The sequence below is a fragment of the Lissotriton helveticus genome, chromosome 2_1 (genome assembly GCF_964261635.1).
Source record: "Lissotriton helveticus chromosome 2_1, aLisHel1.1, whole genome shotgun sequence".
In the NCBI taxonomy this organism is placed as follows: Eukaryota; Metazoa; Chordata; class Amphibia; order Caudata; family Salamandridae; genus Lissotriton; species Lissotriton helveticus.
In genome coordinates, this window is record NC_136059.1 from 582,037,197 (window position 1) to 582,047,030 (window position 9,834).

The 9,834-nt window shown below is 44.7% G+C and overlaps 1 long non-coding RNA gene across 2 annotated transcripts; it reads left to right on the forward strand.

The window, feature by feature from the left end:
* Positions 1-320: 320 nt before the first annotated feature.
* LOC144819436 (uncharacterized) lies at positions 321-2,838 on the forward strand. 2 transcript variants are annotated; one of them, XR_013607368.1, is made up of 8 exons: positions 321-450; positions 1,030-1,100; positions 1,186-1,258; positions 1,357-1,454; positions 1,525-1,627; positions 1,711-1,783; positions 1,935-2,014; positions 2,566-2,838. It is a non-coding gene; the product is annotated as an uncharacterized LOC144819436 (long non-coding RNA). The 2 variants fall into 2 exon arrangements; XR_013607367.1 differs by having other exon boundaries at positions 1,935-2,010.
* Positions 2,839-9,834: the final 6,996 nt, after the last annotated feature.

Consider the following 9,834-nt stretch of genomic DNA (forward strand, 5'->3'; position numbering starts at 1 on the left):
TCCTTTTTATTTTATCACGATATCACCATAAACATTTTTCTGTTTCATTTCATTTTTCGCTCTTATTTCCGGTTTCCTTGGTCATATATTTCCAACTTTAATATTTTCCATTTTTCCGTTTTGGGCCACTCTTCATCATTAAATATAAGACCCATTTTCTTCCTTTTTATTTCCGTTTCCTTTATTAGAATCATACGTGCATATTCACCTTGTCTAACATAGAGGTTATCTATTTTAGTCCGTTTTTTATGTTTCCCAACACACTGATAATACATCCACTAGTCCATTGTTTATTTTTATAATCTAACCACATCGCATACACCGGAACTATATAAAGCGATGCTGTTCCAAGTAGCGGGTGTTTGTATCCAGTGTTCCCGCGTGCAGGCAGTCGGCATCTCGTTACTTGTAACAGACCGGGAGCTTATAGCGTTCTGCAATTACTGGCAGGTAAGATAGTTTACTGGCGTCTTTGCTATTCGGCAATTCGTTTACTAGTTCGCTATGTTTCCTCATCTGTTTATTAACTCTACTGCAAACACCTTAACTATTCAAAGCGGCGTTATTCAGTATAGCAGCTGCTTGCATCCATTGTCTCCGCTTGTAGACATTTGTCCTCCTGCTATTTATACATACCGGGAACTTTAAGTGCTCTGCAACTCTTGGCAGCTAACAATAAAAACATGCTCCCTTAATTCCGAATGGCTAAACGATATATATTAAAGTAAACAGAATCAGAATGCACATGATATACTATGTGACCTTTGCGTGGAACATCGCAATTTACCAAATTAAGGCACAGTTTAAGTTACAAGTCAATTAATATGACAATATTTGTCACAATATTGCTAAATATATGCAAACCCTAACGTATCCAAGATAAGGTCGGCATTTTAGATTAAATAGCCACAGCTTTAACAGTTTATTATTATTAAACGGAGAATATATTACAAATGCTGTTCATTTTCTACTAGACCATTCATCTATAAAGTGGCGCATATTTACATCTCTTGTATGCTTCATCCATAGATATGAAAATATGAAAACTATGCACGATATAGATCCAAGCTCCTGGGAAGTTATTCACAGTCTCGTTTTAGGTAACCTTATATGACATTTATATACAAAATAGATTTCTCTTACAACCTTGATAAACTGATTAACACATATATGGCTTATTTCTAGACTGCTAAAGACCCCCTCACATCACCTTCCTTTCTTCATTTTTTCTACCTTGAAACAACGCCAATTTTCTGAGGTAAAAATATATCTTGAGATTGCATTTATCATGGTTGCTACATATCAAAGATGTAAGTTCACCCTCGAACTTCTCTTCTTATTGTTTTATCTCTATAGATATTATTTGAAATTCTAGTTACAGCAGCCGTATTTATATCATCTCCAGCATCAATTTTGCAAAAGGAACTAACAAGACTATAATTATTGACGTCTAGGTAATGAATTAGTCCTCTCTCATCTCTCATAAAATTATGATTCAATAAAATCTGTATACTTTTCTGATAGATACCTACTATGCCTTACCACGTTTGAAGCAAACGGTCCCAAGATTCAATTCATCTATCTGTGCCCGTAAGGATCCGACAAGACCTTAATTATTGACGTCTAGGTAACTAATTACGATTATCATTCAGCCCGTTCTCATCTGTCATGAAATTATGATTTAGTAATATCTGTCTATTTATTTGACAGGTACCTACTACGTTTTATCACTTTCTGAAGCAAACTGCCTCGACATTCTTATTCATCTACTTGTGCCCGAAAGGTATAACAACATGTCGTTTACTGTTTTACATATGTTTATGCAAAGTGGCCTTTCAGAGATTCATCTCTGACATGTCAATTGTAACTTGTTCTCTTCATGGGTTTCTGTCAGCCAGCATTATAACAAGAACCATGCCTTGCCATATTCATAGTTATCAAGAAGCCCCCATTTGCCACTGACCTTTTACATCTACGCCACTCATCAGGTCTGGGTCAAAAGTATTTACTGCAAGTAAGTTTTAATAATTTCATCCTTTTTCTTTACTTTAACAGCTTCTGCACGTAATGTTTAAGATTTTGATCGTACACTGTGCTGATGGTTTCATAATTTCATGTTCTTTTACCCATGTTTTTCTCAATTACATTATCACCCACTTATTATGCCATGTGATGTTCCCAATTCTTAGATATTGATGTCTCTCCCACATGTAGGAAGTTAATTTCTGTGTTGTCTTTCAGAAATCATGTACATTATTTTCAATGATTGTTATTACTGTTCAATTTTCTGTATTTTTTTCAATATATATACAATGCAATTATGAATGTGAAAAACAATATTCAAAAAAGACAATACATATCAACATACATAATTCAATGTTATAAACAGTATATTTATGTTTGGTTGACATATTTAGATCATAATGTTTCTAACTGTGCTGCTTAAATTAAGGTTTTAGGGCCTTATAACTGTATATATTTGTTTATTTTCTGTTTAAGTCCACTATATATATTATGTCTGTTATGTATCTTTATTTATATATGTCTCTTTTTTATAATTCATAGAGCAATAGACGGTCACCTGAAGAAGGCTCAAGAGCCGAAACGCGCGTAGTGTTACCTACCGCTTTAGCTTCAACAAATTTGTATAGTTTCAAGTCTATTGATGATGTACTTTTTCTAATATGTTTTTAACTGAAAAGAAAAAAAGTCAATACTATCTTTATATCTAATAAAGAATCACAAGAAAAGAAAATCCAAAAAAAAGAAAAAATACAAATATTGATACCTTTACTACTGAATTTATATCAAATACTAATAAAATTACATCCATAAATATTTATTGTTTGATGTTTTTCAATACAGTTGGACTTTATATATTTTTATAAAGGTCAGTATTGGTTGTATGTAACCATAACAATGTCTGTTACTTGTGTCACTTGGCTATAGACCTTTTCTAAACCCCCTGTTTTTAAGTGATGATACATAGAAATCGAGATTATATCTCTCCACTACATTATGGCCACCACTGAGATTCGTTGTCCATGACGCACTGACGCGGGTGACCAGGCACGTGTCTGCGCTGTAGGCGGGACAGTGTGGGATGTTAAATCTACGAGTTACAGGGTTTGTGCAGTCGGTGTTGATTTTACGACGCTGGTGTGCAGCGGCTGTGGTAAGTGTCCACACACGGGCTGGTAAGGCTTAATGCATAGCTTTTTGGTCTCATTGACCGTGTGGGGTAACTTGTATACCTAAATTGTGGACTATGGTAATCCCTCGTCCGGTGACGCTATTGGTACAGTAGCATGCAGACGCTGCGTGCATTGTGTAATTTGGATTTGTGGACGTAACTGAAAAATTATTTTATTAAAGCAATTCATTGAGGTGATTGTGAGGGCAGTCAAAAGGGGATATATATTTGGTATACCTCACTTTGTTTTTATGTATATTCACAGAAGGCCAGACTGCAGATGGTCTTCGGAATATTTGAACAATCCCGTCCCTCTGCCACAATAAGAGCAGATAATTAGTGTCTTGAGGGTGAGGCCACATTATGCATAAGCCAGTGTAATTGAACAAGGGCTGACCGGCCGGAGGCCCGCCTTTGGACATTAAGCAGCAGTCGAGCAGCACAGTTCTGCACTACTTGTAGAATATTGAAAGTCCCCTTAGGGGCACCCAATTAGACTGCATTGGCGTAGTCGAGCCTTGATAAAATAAGGGCTTGCACCAGCAGCCGCCTAGCGTCAAAAGGAAGGAGTGGCAGAATCTTCCTCATAGGTCTAATTAAGCCATAACAAGTAGTGGCCACTTTGCGAGATTGCACAGAGAGACTTAGGCTGGAGTCCAGCCATACACCCAGGCTCTTAATTTGTTTCTTGGGCAGAGGGGGTGAGCCGAGACAACCAGGCCACCTTGGGTCCAAGTTAGGGGGGGCTGCATGTCCAAGTAGCATGATTTCCGTTCAATTTAAGAAAAGAACGGTCCATCCACTCAGCCACTTTTGTCAAACACGAGGTAAGGCTCATGTCACTTGTGTCACCTGACCAGATAGGATTCAAAGTTACTCATATAACATAAATGTGCTTTTTTGTAAATTCGTAAGCTTTAATCACCACTCTCTTGGTCCTCCGATTGACCTAGTATGTACCGGGAAGGGTTGGATATGAGGGGTTCAACAGTCATCCAATGAGGACCAGGAATTGGATAACTGAACTACATATATGGTACCAAATTCATGTAGATTACTCTCATTTCAATGCTATAAAGATATAGAAATAATAGTGCTGGGCCAAGTCTCCTGTAGAAACATAGACAAACCAAAATCATACACACTATAAGTTCAGATAAAGCAATTCAAAATAGCCACATTAGTATTTGATGTCCTGAAATCACTCTAACCTGGTCACTTTTAGTTATAAGTAACCCTGGGCGAAGTACTACGCTACGCTCGCGTAGTTTGCGAAGCTTACGCTACTTCACACTATGCGAATTGCACGTTACACAGTGCAAACATGCGTAGCTTAGCGTAGCAGTCATTTTTTGCTTGCTCGCGGTCCTTAGCGTCAAGTTGGCGGCCGCGAGCAAGCAAAATGACATCTGGGCGAGACTTTTTCCTCGTTCACGATCAGCATTATCAAGTTGCCGATCGGGGGCGTAGAAAATAAACCTCCCAGCAAGATTCTCAACACGGGGAGGTCAGGTTTCTCATTGCGTGTATGCTCCCGACTGCTCGTGATGAGAAATACCAGTCCGCGTTGAGACAGCTGCCGCTCGAGTAGAAATCTACTCGAGCGGCAGAAATCGACCACTTGCACTGTGCAAGATGCGGTTTGCACTGATTGCACAAGTGCGTACAAGCATCCGGCACTGTGCAATCAGTGCGCACTGCATTTTGCACAGTGCACTACGCAGTTCGCGTAGATACGCGTAGCTCGCGAAGTGCACTTCGCATAGCTACGCGTAGCTCGCGAAGTGCACTTCGCATAGCTACACGTAGCGCTACTACGCGAACTACACCTAGGGTTAGTTATAAGTAAGAACTTTAGGTTGAGAATGCTCATTCACTATAAGTAGACAAAAAATGATAGCTGAGTCAGTTTCGTTAATCTATTTTAGTTTATCAAATATTTAGTAAATAAGTGCATCATGTAGGAATAAGGCATTCAGTAAAACAAATCAATACCCAAAGCTCTCAAAGTTAAAGAAAGGACACAAAAATTGCAGTTCAGTGTTTCCCGAAGGAAGGGATCGCTATGCACTTGAAGTCTTAGTGCAAAATTTTAAAAGGAAGCCAGTTGAATCTGCATCAAGAGTTCTGCAAATCTCATCAGGCCAGTTTGCAATGCTCCTGCACGCAGAACAGCTGCTATTCGTCACCACCATCAGATGAACGAGAGTCTCTCCAAAAAGATCAGTGAAAAATTATCCACCAAACTTTCTCAGCAAGCAATATTTTATTCTTCGTTTTTTGGGGGATGACACCTCCTAGTGCCACCCCATCTGATCAGCCCACTCAGTTCATTGGTCAGTCTATAAGGCATGTTGATCCAATGACATAAAGAAGACACAATATGTAGAGGGAACAATTACGCAGTCCTTAAGTCATCCTGTTAAATTAAACGATAAACAATGTTCCTTTAGCTAGACAGCATTGTAGATTTCAAAAGGGCATGTTCCCAGGCAAGTGTCCTGCAAAAAGAAACATGAAGCAACATCTTTATACAATACATGAGAATCTAAAGAGGGGAAATAACTTGTTACAGTCATCTGTTACGCCACATAGTTTTCTCAGATTCAGTTTGCATAGCGAAGCAGACATTTTCTTGAGTACTGTTTGGTCTATGTTGACTTAGGTTAATATAACGCAATGGCATATAGAATTATGAACATATGCCTGTAAAAGGAAATGGATAGCATAATTAATATAATCAAAAGACATTCTGTTAGAAGCAGGGTACCACTACGTTTAGAAGTACCAATATGTAAATGCTCTTTAAAATATAAAACATCTTTTTTGTTTCAAGTAATTTTAATTAGCACACGAGTGTAAAGAACATTCTCTGAAAGTTTCGCGAATGCATCTTTAAGTAGAAAGGTGCAACGTTTGTTTTTCTTCTCATCATTTCCGTGCACACATTCTCACAAAATATAAGTATTTCATAAAATGTACTATCAATATTTAGGTTTAATCATTACATTTCATACATCTCATTTACTATTCTATTATGTAACTGCAGATTGTAACGGATTAGTGTTAACCTCCATAACATGAGATTTCACTAAGTGTACATTTCTATTACACATTAAGTACACACATTTATTTTTCTTTTAATACTTCACAACCTATGTTAGTTATATGTATAATATCATTCAATCTACTCTTTTTCTGCGTGCTCTTACGATGCAGTAACTAAAATTATTTGTTTTCATCATTTTCAATAACGTGAAGTTTTCGCATGTTTGTTTATTTTGCTCTCAAAGTGTCATATTAAGTTGTAGCTGGTCTTTAAAAGTTTAATTGAAATGACCGCTCTTTCAAATGCATGCTGTGGAATAATAATCAATAAATAATGTCCTATTACTTACCGGTAATCTTCATTACTCCTTGTCCCGTTGACCTCGTCCCATTCCTTAAAATATGGAGATGACCATCTCCACGACAGAAAAAAGAAAAGGAGCATGCTGGGATACCCTACCTGCTCCCTCCCACTGGGAGTACATAAGCGGTACCAGCCCAGCATGCAGCCTGAAAACACCAAGCCAACAACTGGAAGGCCGGCCGCAAGGGAGGGAGGGAGGGAAGTAAGGAATTGGACGAGGTCAACGGGACCAGGAGTACTGAAGATTACCGGTAAGTAATAGGACATTACCCCCAGGTCCCTCCTGACCTCGTCCCATTCCTTAAAATATGGAGAATACCAAAGCAGAGAACCCGGCCTTCCGGAACCCCACCAACAACAAGGACACCAGACCAAAAAGCAGTACCCCACAGGCCTGAACCAAGACCCCAAAGGCCAGAAGGGGACCGCCACGGAAACAAGAACCACCAACCAGGCAAGCCAGAAGGGAGGCACAGAAGCAGAGCCAAGCCCCCAAGGGAGCAAGCAGAGGGGCCAAAACCAAGGCCCCCCACGACCAAAGGAAGCCCAGGAGAAGCGCGCGCGCCCCAACAGAGAACGGAGCCAGGAAAGGGCAACCAACCAGCGAGAAACCCCCAAGGACGAAGCCCCCGGACCCAGGCCGCCAAGCAACCAGGGACCAACAGGCCAACCCTGCCCAAAGGACAAGGGCAGAAAAGAACAGCCCGCACAGGGCGGACGAGCCGAAGGAACAGGAAGGAACAAAGCAGAGGGACGACCCCAACACAGCAGGGGAAGCCCCCAGCAGAACCGAAAAGAGGGCAGCAACAGGGAACCACAGAGGAACCAGGCCACAGGGCAGGACCGACCAAAGGCCAACCCCCGCAGAGACTCCGAAGAGCAGCAGCACCCAAAAGGCCAACCAACCGGTAGAAGAACCTGGCGCCCCAGAAACGACCAAGACCGTGGCAAACCCCCAAAGTAGGAGGCACCCGGACAAAAAAAAACAGCAACCTCCACAACAGAGGTCAGGGAGAGCAAAAAGCCCAACCCAGACCCGGCAAAAACAAGGGCGCAGCCAAGAAAGACAACACCCCAGAACCGGAAAGGAGGAACCGACCCCCAGGAGGAAAAAGGGAGACACCACGGAACCACCGAAGGCGAAACCCCAAAGGCAGAAGGCCAACAACAAGGCCCACAGCCCAACCCCATGAAACCACCCGTAGAACAGGCAGGCCAGCCAGCCAGGAGGCACACAACACCGCACCACCAGGACCCAGAAAGATAGGCAAAAAGGAACCCCCAACCAGGAAGGGGCACAGGAAAGGCACAACAGCCAACCACAGCCAGACCTCCCCGAGAAAGGAGAACCAGAGGAAGGAAGCCCAGAGCCCACACAATGGACCCAGCGCCACAGCCAACTGAAGGGAGCGGACCCAGAAAGGACCGAAGACCAACCCAGGACCGTGACAAAGCCCAAGAGAAGGAGCAGCCAGGAAACGACCCCAGCAGGGACCAAAAAAAGGACCCAAAGCAAAGAAGGGCCCTACAGCACAAAGCCCAACACAACCAAGCCAAGAGGCGCACCAGCGACCCAAACGCAAAGTGAACGGGATGCCAAAACAAGGACCAGAAAGGCAAAACCAACAGAGGCAGAGCCTCTGCCCCCAGAGCACACGGGGAAAAAACCCCGGCACTGAAAGCAAAGGAGAGGAGCCCGAAGAAGCCCAAGGCGCACCACTCAACAAGGGAGAGGGAAGGAACACCCCAGCACCAACGAGAGAGCAAAGGGCACAGGCCGAAAACAGCCCGCGCGGGAGCACAGGGCCAACGTCAGGCCCCCAAAGCCCTAGACCCGAAGCAAAGCCAACCGCAGCCCAAGGCAGAGTTAGAAGGGCGGGAAGCAGAAACCCGGCCACACACTAAGAGAAGCAGACACCCAAACCCCACAAGTAGGGAAAAGGCACGGCCAACAGGGCAGGGCATAGGAGCCGAACAACCAAAGAACAAGAGGCCACCCAAAGCAAAAGCAAAGGAAGACCAACAAATCCCAGCCACCACCGGAGGGAAACAGGGCGGCAGGCGAGAAGAAACCCGAACCAACACCACCAAAAAGGCCAAGGCCCACCAGCACGGAGGAAGGGCACAACAACCCCCCCCCCCACCTGCCGGAAACCAGGGGGAGACATCACCAGAAGGTAGACACCCCGAGCACGGGGCAAGAAAAAGCACCCGAAGGGAGCCAGAAGCGCCCAACAGCGAAAACCGTAGGCAGGCAGGCAGGCAGGCCGGCACCCAGACAGGCACCCACCCCTCACGAACCAACAGAAGGGCAGGAACCAAGGGGCGAAAAGAAGGCACAGAGAGGCCACACACCCGGGGAGACCGACACCCAAAACCCACCAGCAGGGAAAGGGCACAGCTCAGCCAGGACCGGCAGACAGGGTGGGGCACAGCCATCCAGAGAAACAAGAGGGGAGAAGGAAACCTCAACAGGAAACCAAACCCCACCAGGCAGAAGGCGAGAAGCAAAGCCCACAACAACAGGACCCACCAGGAGCACAACCAGCCTGGCCCAGAGCCAACAGCCGAACAAGGACAAGGCGCCACCAGGACAGAGGAAGGTCCCAACAGCCCCCCCAACAAAGAAACAAGGGGAGGACACGGGAACCCGCCGAAAGCCAGAAGCCCCGAGCACGGGCCAAGCAAAGCACCCGAGAGGAAGCAAGATGCGACCAGCAGCGGATACCTCAGGAACCCGACAGGCACGAACCAGGACCGAACCCACAGGAACGCCAGGAACCAAAGGGCAGAAGGCCGCAGAAAGCGAGCCCCGGCTCAGCAGGAAGACAACCCACCAGGGACGGCCAGGCAGCAGGAGGACCAGAAGCCAAAGCCACAGGGCAACACAGCCGCAGAGCACAGCACAAGCGGCAATAGACCTACCACAAGCGGCAAGCACCAGAGGGACAGGCCAGACGGAAACAGCAAAGAAAGCCTGCAAGAACCCCGGAACCAGAAAGCACAGGGAGCCGCAGGAGAAGGGCAGAACACGAGCCCGTCAAGGCCTAACCGGAACCCCCAAAACAGCCCTCAGGCCAGGGGAACAGGAAGAAAAAGCCCAATCCACGTTGCAAGGGCAAGCCAACCAAGGGGCATGCCAAAGGCACACAGGAGAAAACAGATGCGTCCCCGGAACACAAAAGAACACAGGGGACCAGGGCGCAGGAAGCGAGAACAGCCCAACCCT